The sequence below is a fragment of the Megalobrama amblycephala genome, linkage group LG22 (genome assembly GCF_018812025.1).
Source record: "Megalobrama amblycephala isolate DHTTF-2021 linkage group LG22, ASM1881202v1, whole genome shotgun sequence".
Lineage (NCBI taxonomy): Eukaryota > Metazoa > Chordata > Actinopteri > Cypriniformes > Xenocyprididae > Megalobrama > Megalobrama amblycephala.
The window spans coordinates 25,244,139-25,252,168 of record NC_063065.1 but is presented as its reverse complement, the minus strand read 5'-3'; the positions used below and the strand labels follow the sequence as shown (position 1 = coordinate 25,252,168).

Below are 8,030 nucleotides of genomic sequence, written 5' to 3'. Positions count from 1 at the left end.
ATAAGTTGATTTTAAATTTCATGGCATCAACACATCTCAAAAAAGTTGGGACAAGGCCATGTTTATGACTGTGTGGCATCCCCTCTTCTTTTTATAACAGTCTGCAAACGTCTGGGAACTGAGGAGACAAGTTGCTCAAGTTTAGGAATAGGAATGTTGTCCCATTCTTGTCTAATACAGGCTTCTAGTTGCTCAACTGTCTTTGGTCTTCTTTGTCGCATCTTCCTCTTTATGATGCGCCAAATGTTTTCTATGGGTGAAAGATCTGGACTGCAGGCTGGCCATTTCAGTACCCGGATCCTTCTTCTACGCGCCATGATGTTGTAATTGATGCAGTATGTGGTCTGGCATTGTCATGTTGGAAAATGCAAGGTCTTCCCTGAAAGAGACAACGTCTGGATGGGAGTATATGTTGTTCTAGAACTTGGATATACCTTTCAGCATTGATGGTGCCTTTCCAGATGTGTAAGCTGCCCATCCACTCATGCAACCCCATACCATCAGAGATGCAGGCTTCTGAACTGAGCGCTGATAACAACTTGGGTTGTCCTTGTCCTCTTTAGTCCAGATGACATGGTGTCCCAGTTTTCCAAAAAGAACTTCAAATTTGATTCGTCTGACCACATAACAGTTTTCCACTTTGCCACAGTCCATTTTAAATGAGCCTTGGCCCAGAGAAAATGCCTGCGCTTCTGGATCATGTTTAGATATGGCTTCTTTTTTGACCTATAGAGTTTTAGCCGACAACGGCGAATGGCACGGTGGATTGTGTTCACCGACAATGTTTTCTGGAAGTATTCCTGAGCCCATGTTGTGATTTCTATTACAGTAGCATTCCTGTATGTGATCCGGCCTTGACCCTTACACACAGAGATTGTTCCAGATTCTCTGAATCTTTGGATGATATTATGCAATGTAGATGATGATAACTTCAAACTCTTTGCAATTTTTCTCTGAGAAACTCCTTTCTGATATTGCTTCACTATTTTTGGGCGCAGCATTGGGGGAATTGGTGATCCTTCGCCCATCTTGACTTCTGAGAGACACTGCCACTCTGAGAGGCTCTTTTTATACCCAATCATGTTGCCAAATGACTTAATAAGTTGCAAATTGGTCCTCCAGCTGTTCCTTATATGTACAGTAGGTGGACAACCAAAATGGGTATTACTGCCGCGCATACCGCCGCCGCAGGGCCGTTGCGTTAACTGAAATTCAGTCGTGTGTAAAAAACTACCGCCAGGTGGCGCAAAGGGACGGATTGGAAAGTGACTGTAAAAATAAAATGTCGGTTTGTAAACGGAGATGAAAGGACAAAGTAAAACAACAATAACATTATAATATAACATTTTAACATCCTTAAAAACCATTAGAAATTTTAAAGTGAGAGTTAATTTCAAAACGTGGGATAGGCTACTCTATGCATCAAAAATTAAAAAAGTCATTATGCATATATATATATATATATATATAATATATATATATATATTAGGAGCACACACACACGGATTATAATGTAATATTTTCATTCTGGTTTGCTCTTAGCAAAAAAAAAAAAAAAAAAAAAAATCCTTCAAGTTCCATATGCAGAGCGAAATGAGAACGGTCCAGCGTTTAGACCGCATTAAGAGCAATAATTCTTATTAACTGCTATATTCTTGATTTTTTAATTGTTTTTGATGATTATTATTATTATTATTATTATTATTATTGGCTATTATATATGCTATGTAGTGTTTAGTGATTTTGATATCGCAGACTAAAATACCGGAAGGAATAAATATTTTGGCTAATTTACTCATTAAAACCAGAGGTGTCCATCGGTGATCAAGAGCAAGGACACGTTGTGTGCATTTTGTTTTGTGCTTTTACCAGAACGAAACGCTCGATTGTCTGTGTGAAAACTGCGCGTGTGCACGAGCGCCAAGAGAACTGATAACAGCAGCAACGAGCACTGGCCATGATTTCAGAAACAACACATTCCAGCGGATAGATCGCCTCTTATTTAACACAGACCTAATCTTATCGAATTGAGATATTTCTTTCTTTTTAGGTACAATTATTCGCTGAGTTTAAGTTCATTTTTGAGATGTTTCAGATTCTCGCAGAGAGACAGCTGAAAGCGCACCCTGTTTTTTTATTTTATTTTATTTTATTCAAAAGTACAAGGTTGTTGTTATTGTGAGCGTACACAAATAAAAGTAGACCATTCGTAGTCTTGCATCAATCTGTAGGCTATCGCCAAAAATGACGGAAGGCCTGTTTTAAGTTGTTTCAGCTGTCCTGAGGAGAAAATCCATCAGATCGCGCCGGCGCTTTCGTCGGCCAGAGGGATAAAATGTAACCAATTTAGTTTCATATTTATATTTAAATATTGGGCTATTGCCTATTATTTTTAAATGAATAAATTCCACCTATGTTCATTATGAAAAGGGAATAGCATGACGGATGCGCAATGTCGGGAGACAAATGCAGCGGGTTAGACATAAGTTTGACCACTTTATTAAGTTTTGTTTTATAGTAAGTCTTTCTTTAAAGTGAATTTCGTTTTGTAGAAATTGTATCTTAATTTCAATCAATGTTTCATCAACCAATTGCCTATATTTAATAAATAGGAAGAAAACCAAGAACGTCGGGTGTGGAATGGAAACGAAACCATGTTTCCGCGGCCTTTGAATAAGGCTGAAGCAATAGACGTCTTTCTGTTTTAATCAAATTTATTTATTACTTTATTACATGTCTTTATTTCTTAAATAATTGATAAGATGTTTTGGTCGACCAATATATTTTAGCTGGTCTACTTAGACACATTTGCGTAGTGGCTTATTGTGCAAACTTTTTTTTCCTATACCACACGCCAAACTCATAACATTTCTTGTAGATTTAAAAAAACAAAAACAAAAAAAAAAAAACAACGACGCTCCGACTTTTACAAAATCCCTCCTCGCTCCAGTCAAAACTTCGCACATTCTCTGCTCGGCAGCAGCAGACGCTGGCAAACACGCGGGGGGAGGGTTGATCCCATTCGAACTTCTGGAGTGGAGCGTGAAACACTGCAAATCCCCATAACACAAACAAATAAAGAAACTTACTGCAAATACTCATAACAGAGTCTAAAAATTGTGTATTTCGTCAGCTTATTTCATATGATCAGATCAGGATGTTAAAATTAACAAAAAGCACTAAGATTGCAAAAAGGTCTGTCGCGCATAGCTTAGGCTAATATTTTGAGTCTCCCGCCCTCTGGATTAATGGCTTTGGTGACAAACATTTTAAACAAAGCGCCCTTCCCCCATCTCAGACTTGTCAAGCACTGTTAGGTTGGGTGAGTGCTTTTTATACACACAAGATAATGTAAAAATTATACATTGATATATAAATGGAACACAATCGGTTTGTTGTTTTTGTTTGTTTTTCTTTAACATTTTATTTTCAATGGAGCTACGATCATCTTAGGCTTACGATGCTTTTGGGAAACGCTACCCAGGTCAATTCTTTCGAGCTGCTTTACAGCTTAACCAGTTTGCAACATCAGCAGTTATTGAAATGAACTGAATCAACACAGATCTGCTGATATAAATAAATAGGTCTAAATAAATTGCAAAAAACAAGATTGGGTTAGTACGGTTCATCTGAACTATAATTTAATAATTTATGTTATAGAAGTACAATGTACAGATGCCTATATGTTTTGCACAAAGTAAGAATATTTAATAAAGAATCTTCTTCTCGTCATTTTGCTCTTAACTGCAGTCAAAATACAAATAGGCCTATAAAATATTCATATGCATTGTGTAGTCCTAATTAAATGCATTGTGTTCTTCCTAATGAAATATAGGCAATTGGTTAATGAAAAATTGATTGAAATTAAGATACAATTTCTACAAAACGAAATTCATTTTAAAGAAAGACTTAGGCTACTAAACAAAACTTAATGAAGTGGTCGAACTTATGTCTGACCCTGTAACGAATGTAGCGGTTATTAATCAATTTATGGATGAAATATGAATATAATAATTCATAAGGTTATGAATAAATTATGATTCATATATCGACCCAACTGGGAATTAAACATATATTGTGAATCAATTACAACGAATTATAATCAATTACATATATGATTAGTTCTGGTTTAATAATTATTTAGAGAAACTGTTCGTTTGTCCAGCAAACGGAGTCCCTCACAGAATATTATAAACAGAGTTATTCTCTGGCCATGAAAATAACTTTTAGCATCAAAGCATAAAACGATCGAAAAACGTTAAAGTGACTTGGTTTTCAGCTGAAAGAACAAACAGAACAATCAAGCGTGAATAACGTTTTAATATATGCAAACTACGAATACAGAGGTTATACATCTAAATATATATACAAGAATATACACACCTATGTACAAGAGTGGAAGTAGAGAAGGAAAGAGAGAAGGCAAGTAGCAAACTCACAACCAGTCCTAAGCCAGCACGGAAATCAGTTTCATCATCTAAGATTGAGAAACGGCAGTATACTTGCATTGGTTGTGTGTGTCGAATTTCAGGTTAGCGCTGGTGCAGTTCGTTGGCTTCCTCCGTTCCGCGGGAAGGTTCGAACTGAGGACTTGAGAGTGAGTTTTGCTGGAAGATGGCGGTCCCGAAGCTGAGCGCGATGGCAGCGCGCGGTCACCAGAGATGTCCGGGAAAAATGTGCACGAGATGCTCGTGAGACAATCGGGAGAGAACACACAGAAATTGTGCGTCTTTGCTTTTATGACAGATAAGCCGACACACCTCCTTGAGGTGGGGTGGCCAATAACATGGGTGCAAAGTTGGCGGGAAAGCTTTCCCTTTGTTTGGCCTCACGACTTAATCTGCATGATTTATGACTCTCAGATCAGATTTCGAAATGGAGTGCGTTCTTCACAGTATCATTAAACACATAGAAAAATGCATTTGTCAGCTGTGTGACATATCTCAGTGAATAGCTTGTGTCCGGAGCTTTACGGAGAGATCAAACTCTGTACATCAGAAATGCCTATAAAAGAAGTTATAGTTTACAGACAGAATTCTATCATTAAAATGCACACTAGCACAAATACACTCATTTAAACACTAGGAAACATGCATACGCTTCAAAATACAGGATGGGTATATGTTGGCATAATTGTATCTTACATATACAGTCAAAAATGTATGTTTGTGTGTTTCTGTATGCGTCTGTGTGTGTGTTTTGTGTGTGTGCCCGTGTGTGTGGGTGTTGGAATGTGGATCTGGTCAGTCTCTGGGGGGGGGGTGCTCCTTTTGAAATCACCAAAGTGAGGAAGTTGCAGTTTTCTGTTTACCCTCACAGGTCCACAAACCTGCCGAAAGTCACAGTCGTCCGGAGCCGAGTTAGTGATTAACAAACAAAGTTCATCAGGTTAAAAGCGTTCTGAAAACTCCAAAGTTTATTGACTCTGAACGGATCCATCCAGACGTTACAGACCCGCTGCATTTGTCTCCCGACATTGCACATCCGTCATGCTATTCCCTTTTCATAATCAACATTGGTGACATCTTTAAAAAAATATATTAGGCTATAGCCCAATATTTAAATATAAATATGAAACTAAATTGGTTACATTTTTAGCGCCGGCGCGTTCTGATGGATTTTCTCCTCATGACAGAAACAACTTAAAACAGGCCTTCCATCATTTTTGGCGATAGCCTACAGATTAGTACAAGAATACAAATGGTCTACTTTTATTTGTGTGCACTCACAATAACAACAAAACCTTGTGCTTTAGTAAAATAAATAAAAACAGGGTGAGCTTTTAGCTGTCTCTCTGCGAGAAACTGAAACGTCTCAAAAATGAACTTAAACTCAGCAAATAATTGTACCTAAAAAGAAAGAAATATCTCAATTCGATAATAAATTCGTAGGTCTGTGTTAAATAAGAGGCGATCTATCCGCTGGAATGTGTTGTTTCTGAATTTGATATTTGATATTTTAAGGAATAGAATACACTCCTGCATTTAAATGCGGCTGCAGGAGTTGCAGTTGTTTTTATGACGTTTTATTAATCCGTCCATTCTTTTTAGTTTCAATGATTTAGCTAAATCGTGCCTTAATAATGGGAGCGAAATTATTCAGTGACTCACGTTTTACTAAAATAAAGGGATATAATTCATGAAACACGCAACAATTTATTAATCAGTGTCCAAACAGATAGGCTATATTTTTCCTATCTGTCAAATAAAGGACAGGTAACGAATAACAAAGTATGTGCGTGTCAAAAATCCATGCTGTTTTATTAAAGGAGTTTAAAATATAAATAAAAAATGTATTTGTGATAAATATAGGCCTAATATGTGAGAAAATTTACATTTTGCATAAAGATAGCCTAAATGTGCTTTGATGCATTTGTTGGATAACATGTGGTTAAAGCCCCACTCAGCGGTCAAAAGCTGCAAGTGCACTTTGCGACGCGGCGGCGGCGGCACGCGCGGCGGTAGAAACACCGTTTTGGATGGCCACCTACTGTACATTTAACTTTTCAGGCCTCTTATTGCTACCTGTCCCAACTTTTTTGGAATGTGTAGCTCTCATGAAATCCAAAATAAGTCAATATTTGGCATGACATTTCAAAATGTCTCACTTTCAACATTTGATATGTTATCTATATTCTATTGTGAATAAAATATTTAGTATTAAGTTTATTAGATTTGTAAATTATTGCATTCCTTTTTTGGAATCGGGTTTGTGTGTGTGTGTGTGTGTGTGTATATATATATATATATATGTATATATGTATATATATGTATATATTTATATATATATATATATATATATATATATATATATATATATAAAGATTTGTTTAAATAACCTGTATAGTCTTACTATTCTACATAGTATTGTTATTTTTGTAAATGTAACTTTTATTAACAATTTTTAGATATGTTTACTGGAAAGCAAGTCATAAAATGTAAAGTAAGATTTAATACAGTGTATATATTGATTCATCTGGCTTTAATGTATTTTTTAAATATATTTTAGTCAAGTCTAATCATCTTGATAATGTACTCACCTAGACAATGTCTTGTTTTTTCTGTGATAGCAGCCTGTTTGTCCTGAAAAATAATGATTGAAAAAGAAAAGTGTGATTATTATTGAATATTAGTCAAATTATTACAAATAAACACAATAAAAAATGTCATTGTTTTTTACACTTTGGCCTTTGAATATATCACTTGCAACTACCGCTATACTGAAAAATAATAAAATTTACTTTTATTAATGTAAATCAGATTTTTTAAACTTTACTATACAAGATGTTATTCTGACTTTTTAGATTTGGACACATGCAGAATCAGCAGGATCTATTTTTAAAGCTTATTTTCAGTCAAATATTACAAATCGAGTCTTTGTAAATATATTTGTTTTATACTAGGAAATAGACTTACTGTTATTTTGCTGAGTCTACTGAGTCTCCTTTTCATCTGCAGCTGCAGAAAGCTTCTGTGTTTGTTTTTATAGTGTCCAACTGCTGCCCCTCCCACAAAATAACAAACCAGAAAAAAAACCTACAAGGCTTAGAAAGTTTTACTTTCAGTTTTTTTATTCCAGTAACTGTAAGGCTTTATAAGAAGTGGGCAGGCATTGACCGACCACTAAAGAACATCAATGTCACACCTATTATTAAATTCTAAACAAATTCAAATGTTAAATTAAATGAATATATTACTGTGCAAAAGATGATGATTAATTTAAGAAATCTAGAGAGAATCTACAAAAACTGCAAGTAGGTGCAGTTTGAAGAATATTATAGAAGGAATGAATCTGCTTGTGTGGTTGCATTCATTAACTGAAGTTTATTCATAATTTAACACTGGTGTTTTTTTGTTTGTTTTTTTTTTTTTTTTAAATAATGGAACCAGTTCTGAATCTTGGTTCCCAAACCTGTCCTTGACATTATGAAGGTATTTTGCCCAGGAGAAATGTTTCCAGGGTTTAAAGCCTACGTATTTAGTCCACAAACTAACTCTATGAACTTGGAAAACAGTGATAGATTGACTGAC

At 35.6% G+C, this 8,030-nt stretch overlaps 1 long non-coding RNA gene across 1 annotated transcript; it reads right to left on the bottom strand.

The window, feature by feature from the left end:
• Positions 1–4,525: 4,525 nt before the first annotated feature.
• LOC125258099 lies at positions 4,526–7,447 on the bottom strand. Its single transcript, XR_007182533.1, has 3 exons — positions 7,416–7,447; positions 7,040–7,082; positions 4,526–5,004 (listed from the first exon to the last, which is right to left on the bottom strand). It is a non-coding gene; the product is annotated as an uncharacterized LOC125258099 (long non-coding RNA).
• Between the last annotated feature and the right edge of the window lie 583 nt (positions 7,448–8,030).